This window comes from Fukomys damarensis, unplaced genomic scaffold (genome assembly GCF_012274545.1).
Source record: "Fukomys damarensis isolate Sample0158 unplaced genomic scaffold, DMR_v1.0_HiC HiC_scaffold_15, whole genome shotgun sequence".
In the NCBI taxonomy this organism is placed as follows: domain Eukaryota; kingdom Metazoa; phylum Chordata; class Mammalia; order Rodentia; family Bathyergidae; genus Fukomys; species Fukomys damarensis.
Window position 1 is genome coordinate 32,431,004 of NW_022900927.1, and position 9,104 is coordinate 32,440,107.

General features: G+C 38.2%; 1 pseudogene; it reads right to left on the reverse strand.

Moving 5' to 3' along the window:
- Positions 1-8,804: 8,804 nt before the first annotated feature.
- LOC104876281 overlaps positions 8,805-9,104 on the reverse strand; it is a 33,670-nt pseudogene continuing 33,370 nt past the window's right edge.

The window sequence follows — 9,104 nt, forward strand, 5'->3', positions numbered from 1 at the left end:
TGTAGAGTGAAAGGAAGCACACATGTGAGATCTGATCTTACCTACAAAGCTACAGTTGATTAAAGGATACAGTAAGAGGAAGAGACTGTTAGAAGGATGGTGTGGTTCATTGCCAGAAATTCACTGTCTTGTGGGATGTCTTTCCCTCCTTAATAATCACACCCTACTGGGACTTAAGCTTCTTTGGCTCAGTACACAGGAACAGGCAAGTTGCATCTTTTTTATTCATGATGTTTTCTTGACTGTGGAAAGTGGCCCCATAGATTTTTTTTCTCTTGTGTTTGGCTGTGTTAATGCCTGATGCCAGGAAAATAAGCAGCATTCTACTGAAGATGAAGAGGGTCTTCGACAAGTGAGAATTACATGGAATTATGTTATTATTCCTTGGTCAGGTGTCATAGTGACAATCAGATCCTCTGAGAATATAATCAGATCCTTGCAGTGGAGTGACCAGCTTTACAAAATGATAGCAATAATAAAAAATTTACACAGCCAGGTGTATTTTACAAAGAAATTTCATTAGCATTTCTTTATTTGATCCTTCTTAAAACTCCGAAAGATAGGGCAAATTATATACCTTGTAACAAATGAAGATCTAGTTACTATGTGGGAGTACCCAGGTCACTAAATGGCCTCTTTCTCTCATACTTTACACCAGTGGTGCAGAGGAAGTAATTCAAACATTCAGACCCACAGCCAAAGAGAATACATAACCCACTGCAAATGTGTGTGCACATGTATGTGTGAAAATTTGCTTTTATGTGACTAGCAGCATAAGAAAAACACTGCCATAAAAGAAACACACCTGTATAAACAGAGTGGGTTTGCTGAGCTCCTTTCTTGGAAGGAGATCACATGTAAAAGGATGAATGACACCCATGAGAAATGCTGGAGACCCACTCATAGTGACAAGTTTTCCAGGATCAGCAATTGCTATGGCTTGCTGGAGGGAAGTGTAATTGGCAGCCAATGGTGCACTACCTCCAAGAGACTGAGGTCATGCTTTAGCTTTTCATAATCTCAGAAATTCCATACCCTCATCCTCATGGTTTCCAAGTGCTTAGCATGGCACAAGAACCACTAACTGGAATGAGTGGGACAGACTTGAAATCTATGCTCTGGTCTCTGTGCCCCTCTGACTTGGCCAATTGACTATAGACCTCTTACTGTTGTAAAGCATTGATTAAGGTCCCTTTTATGGAACTTCTCACATACAGGCTACAAGAACCATGTTGTGGAGAAGTGTCCTCTAACCCTGAAGGTGGAAAGACTGTTGAGTCCTAGGTGTCAATAAAAGTATTAAAAATTTCCTGTTTACTACTTCTTCTGAAGAACACATTCCACTAGTTCATAGGGCTTGACCATACCTTGGAATAGAGAGGGAGAACACGTACCTGTCGGGCATTGTTTGGCAACTGCTGCTTTCTGTCCACTGTCTGGACATAGACAACCCACTACTGTCAATCAAACATTCTGCATGTCAATCAACATGATACCTCTGCGCCAACTGTTTTCTAGAAACCTGGGTAACTTTGCCTACCTTATATTTTTATGGTAGACAGAAAAATGAGAGTGAAGGGTCTGTGCGTTTTGGGTCTATTGTGGGAAAGTGGAACAAGCTTAAGTTTCCCACCTTGCCATGTGTCACTGAAGAGTTTAGTTCATGGACAGAAGTAGAAGACAATGTGTCACCTCAAATGGTGCAGGGATATGAACACTGCTGGAAATGCCTCTGGACAATGTGAAGAAAAAGAAATGAATCAGAACCAATTGCTTTTAGGATAATATATCATCATAATAAAAAGGTGATAAGAAAAACAAGGGAAAAATAAAACCACACTGGACTCTGGTATATTTCTAAGAGCACAAAATAAGTTGACACTGACTGATGGACTGACTTCAGACCATAATTTGTAGCTGCTTTGTATCTCAAAGTGAATCTCAATTGAGCAGTGAATTGAACTTAGCTTGGCAAACTTTAATTTAGATGTGGGCTAGAGCCCGAAGTCAAAACAACCACTTGTTTCCCAATTCAGTCAAATAATTGGTTGATTTGGAAAAGAAGAAAACAATTGTTTGAGTGAATTGGTCAAAATGATAGTGGCAGGATCTCAGCAGAGGACTGGCTGCTGAGCATGTGGCCATGTCATTATGTTTTCTTTTTTCTGCTACAGACTGTGCTCTCAGTGGCACCAATGTTTTGTGATTATCTGATGAGACCACTACAAACCCTGAATGGCTCAGTTGTCTCTACTGCCAGTCTCTTTTCCACAAACTAAGGCTTATTATGTGTGAAAGAAAAAAATCCGCATTAAGTGGGAATGTGATAGAATTGAAAAGACAATGAACAGCTGAATTTAAATATGTCTTTTCAATTTAGTGCTTTATTTAAGGATTTCAACTCAGAGCTTAAAAACACTGTTTTCTTGAGTCATCCAGGAAATCATATCGGTTACTAGAAGGTTGTTTCTCCAGCCACTTATTTGCAGACCCATTTAATGGTGAAGATAAAAGGCTGCATTAGACTTCTGTACTTTGTCCTTAGTGGGACTCCATCTCAATTCCATTCAGGCACACACACACCCTTTTTTTCTACAGACCTATTGACTTCAGAGAGAGCTATTATTCCAAGTGCAATTTGGTTAGATGTACAAGAGAAAAATGCTTAAGTATCAGAAACTGCTATCTAGGCTAATTGTCCTTTGAGTGTCAAATAATAAAGCTGAGAATCTATGGCAAAATTAGAGCTGCTTCCAACACTATAATTTTACTCTTGTGTTAAGGTCAAATTACTTAAACTTACCCATAAATGAACTTTTATTTTTCTCCTTTTACAATTTAAAATTGTACAGCACATTGGATAATTATGTAAATATTCTGAATACATGTTTTCTTTTAGTATTATGGGTATATAAAGATATAAAACTCTACCTCTAAGAATTATATCCTTCTCCTGTATGTAACTGCAGCCCCTTTTGTATATATCTAGTACTTTCACTATTATCTTGTTTTGTTTTTTTTTGTTGTTGTTGTTGTTGTTTTGGTTTGGTTTTTTGAGACAGGGTCTCACTATATAGTTGGGACTGACCTGGAACTCACTATGTAGCCCAGGCTGGTCTCGAACTCACAGCAATCCTCTTGCCTCAGCCTCCCAAGTGCTGGGATTGCAGGCTCTGCCACCACACCCGGACTTCCATTATTTAATGACTTGAGAAATTTAGCTCTTAGCCCTGTGAGAATGTTGACCCATTTGGGACAGCTGACAAGCCCCAAGGTGAAAAGTACTGTTCAGAACTTTATCACACTATCTATGATGAAGTATTTAAAAGGAAATTGTAGTTAACATACAATCCCTTGAGAGGTCAGAATTATTAAATATAGTAGAAATCAAAGAGATTTCAGAAACACTATTTGTGCCATCTTTATCTCTCTTTTTGAAAGAGTTTCATTTTCAGCTTTTCCAGCTATCCTCCAACATTTCCATTAACAATGAATGATATTAAGCATACTTCATTTCTTTGAAAATATGTAGAATGCTTTCTCATTTACCTATTTTTAGATTAGTCATAACATGGTCAAATTTAGTGGAGAAACTACTGGCTAAGGAAGAGTATTGATAATGTAGAACTACTAGGAAAATGGTGTGAGGCCAGGAGTTCTCTGTGCCAGGTCACTAAATGTGAGCTATATTCTGTGCAGAAAAATCCTGAAGGGGTGGTGATTTCATCCTAGGGCCACATAATAAGAGGGATGGAAATGACAATGTAGTAATTTACATTTTTATATACTATATTGGCCAAAAAATGATAACATAAAGATGAGTGGAAACAGGCACTCATAAATTGCTCATAAGAGTACAAATGGATATATTCCTTACAGAGTTGAATTGCCCATATTTTTTAGAATTACCATTGCACATACACTTAGATCCAAGAATTCCTCTTGCAGCAAGTTGTTATTTAGATCCATGTGTGTGTTCAATGACATATGTAGGGAGATATTCTTCACAGCATTGATAATAGTGGCAATTGAAATAAATAGTAGTAGTACAAGATCCCAACAATGAATGTAACTGTACTGTATCCCTAAAATGTACCAATAAACTCAATTAAAGCTGAAAAAAAAAAGTTGGCCCATACAGTGCCATGCTTTAATAGTTATTCTTATAAATGAGGCAGCTCTATGTGTACTAATAGATTTGGAACATTTCTTGTTTTGATTATTGCCAGCATAATGTTATGTAGCACAGCACCCAAAATTTAGTGGCTTAACAAACAAGCATTGGTTCCTGAGGGCTGGTTGTAACTAAGTCAATACAGCTGAGATCTGATTGTTTACCTAGGCATACACTGCAGAGGACAAGAGGCAGATGAACCTTCCATTAACCTAATTAGCCCAAGTCATTTGTATGTCAGGCTGGTCATAACTTGAGGGTCCACTGTATGTATCTACTTTGGCAATTATATTCACTAGGCTGTACCACCACAAGTGCATCCGATGAAAATGGGAGCTGATGGTAACAATGAAAAAGCAGAATCTCACAGAATAGTCAGTAGAAAGCAAATCAGAGTGGTTAATGCTTAATTACATTGTCAGCTTTTCTGTTATGATGATATTTGTGGCTTCAATTCCTCTCACCTTATAACCAAGCGTGGCTGCAGAGCTCCAGAAATTAAATTCATATCAAAGGGCAGGGGGAAAAATGAATGAACAAAGGACGGAATATTCTACTCCTTTAAGAGCAGTCTTGGAAATTGTGCACATTAATTCTGGTTGTAGCTCATTAACAAGAACTGGAAATGGTTTATTCTGAAAATCTAGCTGGAAATGGGGTATTTTTTTCAGTTTGAGCAAGAAAAGTAAAATTCCAAGGAGGATAGGATTAAAAGTTTCTGGCACAGTTGTCATTATGTCTCAAAAGGAATTACCTATGGAAAGGCTTACTTACAATAATGATGACAAGTCTCTGGGTTTGAGTTATTACATAGGGCCTCAGATAAGAACTGAAAGAAAAAAGACATCATTGTGTTCATTTCTACAAATATCCTAACTTGTGGTTATTATCTGGGGTTGAGTTTGCCCTTCAAGAGACATTTAGCAATTTTAAGACACATTGGCTTGTCCCAGTTAAGGCATTCTACTGGCATTAATGCACAGAGGCTGAACATTTAACAATTCACAGGACTGCCCAGGATTTACCTCAGCGGTTCGGTGGCCTGCCTTGCAAGCGCAAGGACCCGAGTTCAATCCCCGGTACCAAAAAAACAAAAACAACAACAAAAAACAATTTACAGGACAGCCCTCAAACAAATAATTATCCAGTCCAAAATGATAGTAGTGCTGAGGATGATAAAACTTGCTCTAAACAATTCCAAAATCTCCAGTCAAATTTTAGGTTCTAAACAGAAAGCTGTATGCATTGCCAATTTTAAATGATTAAAATAATTAAATCTCATATTGCTTTGGCTTCAATTGGGGCATTGAATCTCTGTTTGATCCATCGTGCCAGAAATTAAGCAACTATTTCCCAGAAATACAGTGACCTCTTTTTATTTGAAACTTTTTATGTTGCTATGTGACATTATCTATAATTGTAACATTAGCTCTACCATTTCAAAATCATTTTTAATCCCCTAGACCACTGATGGTGATCCTTTGAGACGAGTGCCCAAAGTACAACCCAAAACCCACTTATTTATTGCAAAGGGCCAACACTGCAATTAAACCTGAATGCGGAGGTTTTAGTGTAGAAAAAACTACTCAAACTAATATTTCTTGTCTTAAAAGAAAACCACAATAATACATGTGTCATAGATTCAGCACCACTGCTGTAGACCACCTGTGCTGCCCACCCTGTCCTGAGCTGGGTGAGGGAGTGTCATTCCCGCTCACTGTACATAGAGCCTTGTGCAATAAGCACATGTTGAGGTCTCTGAATCCCCCACTAGATCTTCCATCAAGGACAGTATTTTATTTATTGTTGGATTTCTAGTGTCTAGTATAAAGCATCCAACTTACCAGGTGCTCAAAAATATTTATGAAACACAACTAAACTCCAATTTATCCTTGAGCCATTGTTCGTGTCAAGCTTGGTTGAGTATCTTCTGGTTTGGCACCTATAGAAAAAAGTCATTTCAGACCTCTCCTGAGCAATATGCTCCTTCTTCTGGTACTTTGTCTAACATCCAGAGAATGGGAAACTTGGAGAATAGGATCTGAATGTCAACTTGGTTTCTCCTGTGCTGTCTCCTGATAGTTGTGGATTTTTCCCTCGTGTAGCCAGCTTTCCAATGTATGTTCTAAAAACTCAGTGAGATTATTTCTGCTGTATACAACAGAAATTATTTTCCATTTTGAAATGTTCATAATTCCATCTCACCCCAGAAAGAATGGCTGCTATTAATAAATCAACTGATAATAAGTGCTGGTGGGGTTGTGGGGAGATTGGAACCCTTCTTCACTGTTGGTGGGAGTGCAGACTGGTGCAACCACTGTGGAAATCAATATGGAGATACCTCAAACAAGTAGGATTAGAAGTCCCATTTGACCCAGCCATTCCTCTGCTGGGTATCTTCCCAAAAGAATTAAAAGAATCATACCACAGTGATATATGTTCACCCATGTTTATAGCAGCACAGTTTTAATAGCTAAAATTTGGAAACAGTGCAATTGCCCATCAACTGGAGACTGGATAAAGAAGATTTTTTAAAATAAAATGGAATGCTACTCAGCCATAAAGAATGAGAAACTAGAGATATTTATAGGTAGGTGAATGCACATTGAGGCCATGCTCAAGTGAAATTAATAAGTCACACATGTGTAAATACTGAATAGTTTCTCTGGTGTGAAGAGCTAAAAGTGTTAATAAAGATCAAAATGTATTACTGATATTGTGTAATAGGAAGAAAAGGCCTACAAGAATAGAGGAAGTGGGAGGGGTAGGGGAAAGATAAAGAGTGAAAAGAAAAAAAATATGTGAAAAGGGAAAACATGGAAACAATGTCTTTGTAAACAGGGAAGGGTGGAGGGGGTGAAGGGAGAGCTGGGGAATGGGGAAAAATAAGAACCGAGATACATCGTGTAAAGCTACAAGATCCCAATGATGAATGTAACTGTATTGTATACCTAAAATGTACCAATAAACTTTAATAAGGATTAAAAAAAGAGATGACATGAAGATGACAGACTGCATGTAAGAGGGTGAAAAAATTAAGGAGGAGGAGGAGGCAGAAGGTCATGGGAGAGGAGATGTTGGTAAATATGGGAGAAAAACAAGGAGAATCTGTTGCAAACAGGCATATGACATTAAGTCTATATTTTGGCTGGTGGAGAAGGTTAGCTTTTGGGGGAGTCTACTGGCCTATGGGTTCCTACTGACGAATTCTGCCTGAAAGACAGTCAAGCTGGTTTGTCTTTCTCTGAGAATAGTTTATCTCCAACAGAATTCAGCATGTTTCATTTTGAGATTTTCTTGAGAACAGTTTATATAATCTAACACCTATTAGGTAGAAAGGGTCTTTTTATGGAATCATGAATGAATAAAACCAGCTATTTTTGCCCACTCATCCAGATTCACATTTCTTTGGGGGATTTGGGAATTAGGGTCTATTTAATAAGATGAATAGCCAGTGAATCTTTTACAAAAGTCAATAATAAAGTATCTTTTCTACTGCTGCAATGACCTCTATTGAAGTTCACTGAATGGCGACACATGCAAACTTAATTGACCAAGACCATCTATTAACTAGTCTATTCATTTATGCATATTTGCATTTAATTAATATTTATTGAACTTCTTCTAGATGCTTATGGAGATTGTAAGACAGCTAAAGTATGGTTCTGTCCTGACATACCCAGGTGAGAATACAAATTGTACAAGGTTGTGTGGTCATAAGATCAATTAAGACTAAGAGTTTTAGGAATGTGACGCAGAATCAGTGTCAGTGAGTTCAGAAGGATAGGTAGATTGCCAGAGGTCAGATAAAATTTTATGAGACATTGCAAATGGAGCTGAGATTTGCAGGGTGGACTGGGACATACATCAGGGCTTTCCATGAGATTCTTCCTGCATAGAATGCTCCATTGCCTGGCTAAACCAGCTTGGTTTTTACATTTCACATGAAAAATCACTTCCTAAGGGAAGCCTTCTATGATCTGCTATGTTTGGCAACTGGTGCTGTTACATAATGACTTTCACTCTTGTATAGCACTTCTCAAATATGGAGTCAGAAACTCCTTCAAGTGGGACCTATATTTGCCTTGGTCTCTAGATCCTCAGAACCTATTAAAATTTCCAGTATTGAGCAGGCGCATCATAAATATGTGTGCAGTCAATAAAGGAATAAGTTGGTAGAGGGAATGAATGGGTGTCCATCAGTTCAAGAACAGTGTGACCCAAGACTGTAGAGATGAAAATACATACAGCACGGTGTGAGATTTCTAGGTGGATGGCACAGTATGCCCTATGTTGTGCAGCAGCAACGAAAATGATTGAAACGGAAGGTTGAATATCTAACATCAAGGGAGGTGTTTAATTTTTTCTGTTGGCCATTAAGAACTATTGAAAGGTTTGGGCTGTAAGAATTATATATTGAAAATGATATTTCAGAAAAATTAGTCTTGCACAGAGATATTGAGTGAAAAAATGTTTTGTAGAGATTTGCATTTTTAATAATGAGACTGTCTGTGTATCACAGTTCTCCACAGAAATCACGGGGATATGTAGATATTTATAAAGGGAGATTTATTAGGCTGACATGAACAGAGGTTGGCTGTTCCCTTATAACCATCTGCAGGCTGGAGAGTCAGGGAAACCAGTAGCTGCTCAGTCCAAGCAGCAGAAGCCTCAGGACAAGAGGGACCAACGATGGCACCCCAGACTGAGGTCGCAGGTCCGGAAGTTCTCTGGAGACTTGCTGGTATGAATGCATGTTAAAGGCTGACGAATCCGGAGTCGGATGTCCGGGGATGATGACAACTGCAGAACTGGAAGCAGTCCCATAAACACAACCAGACATGTGCTTGAGTAATTTCCTAGGTGCCTTTCAGTCCAGTCAAGTTGTCAACCAAAATAAACCATTACAGTTATAATAGTTTTATATATA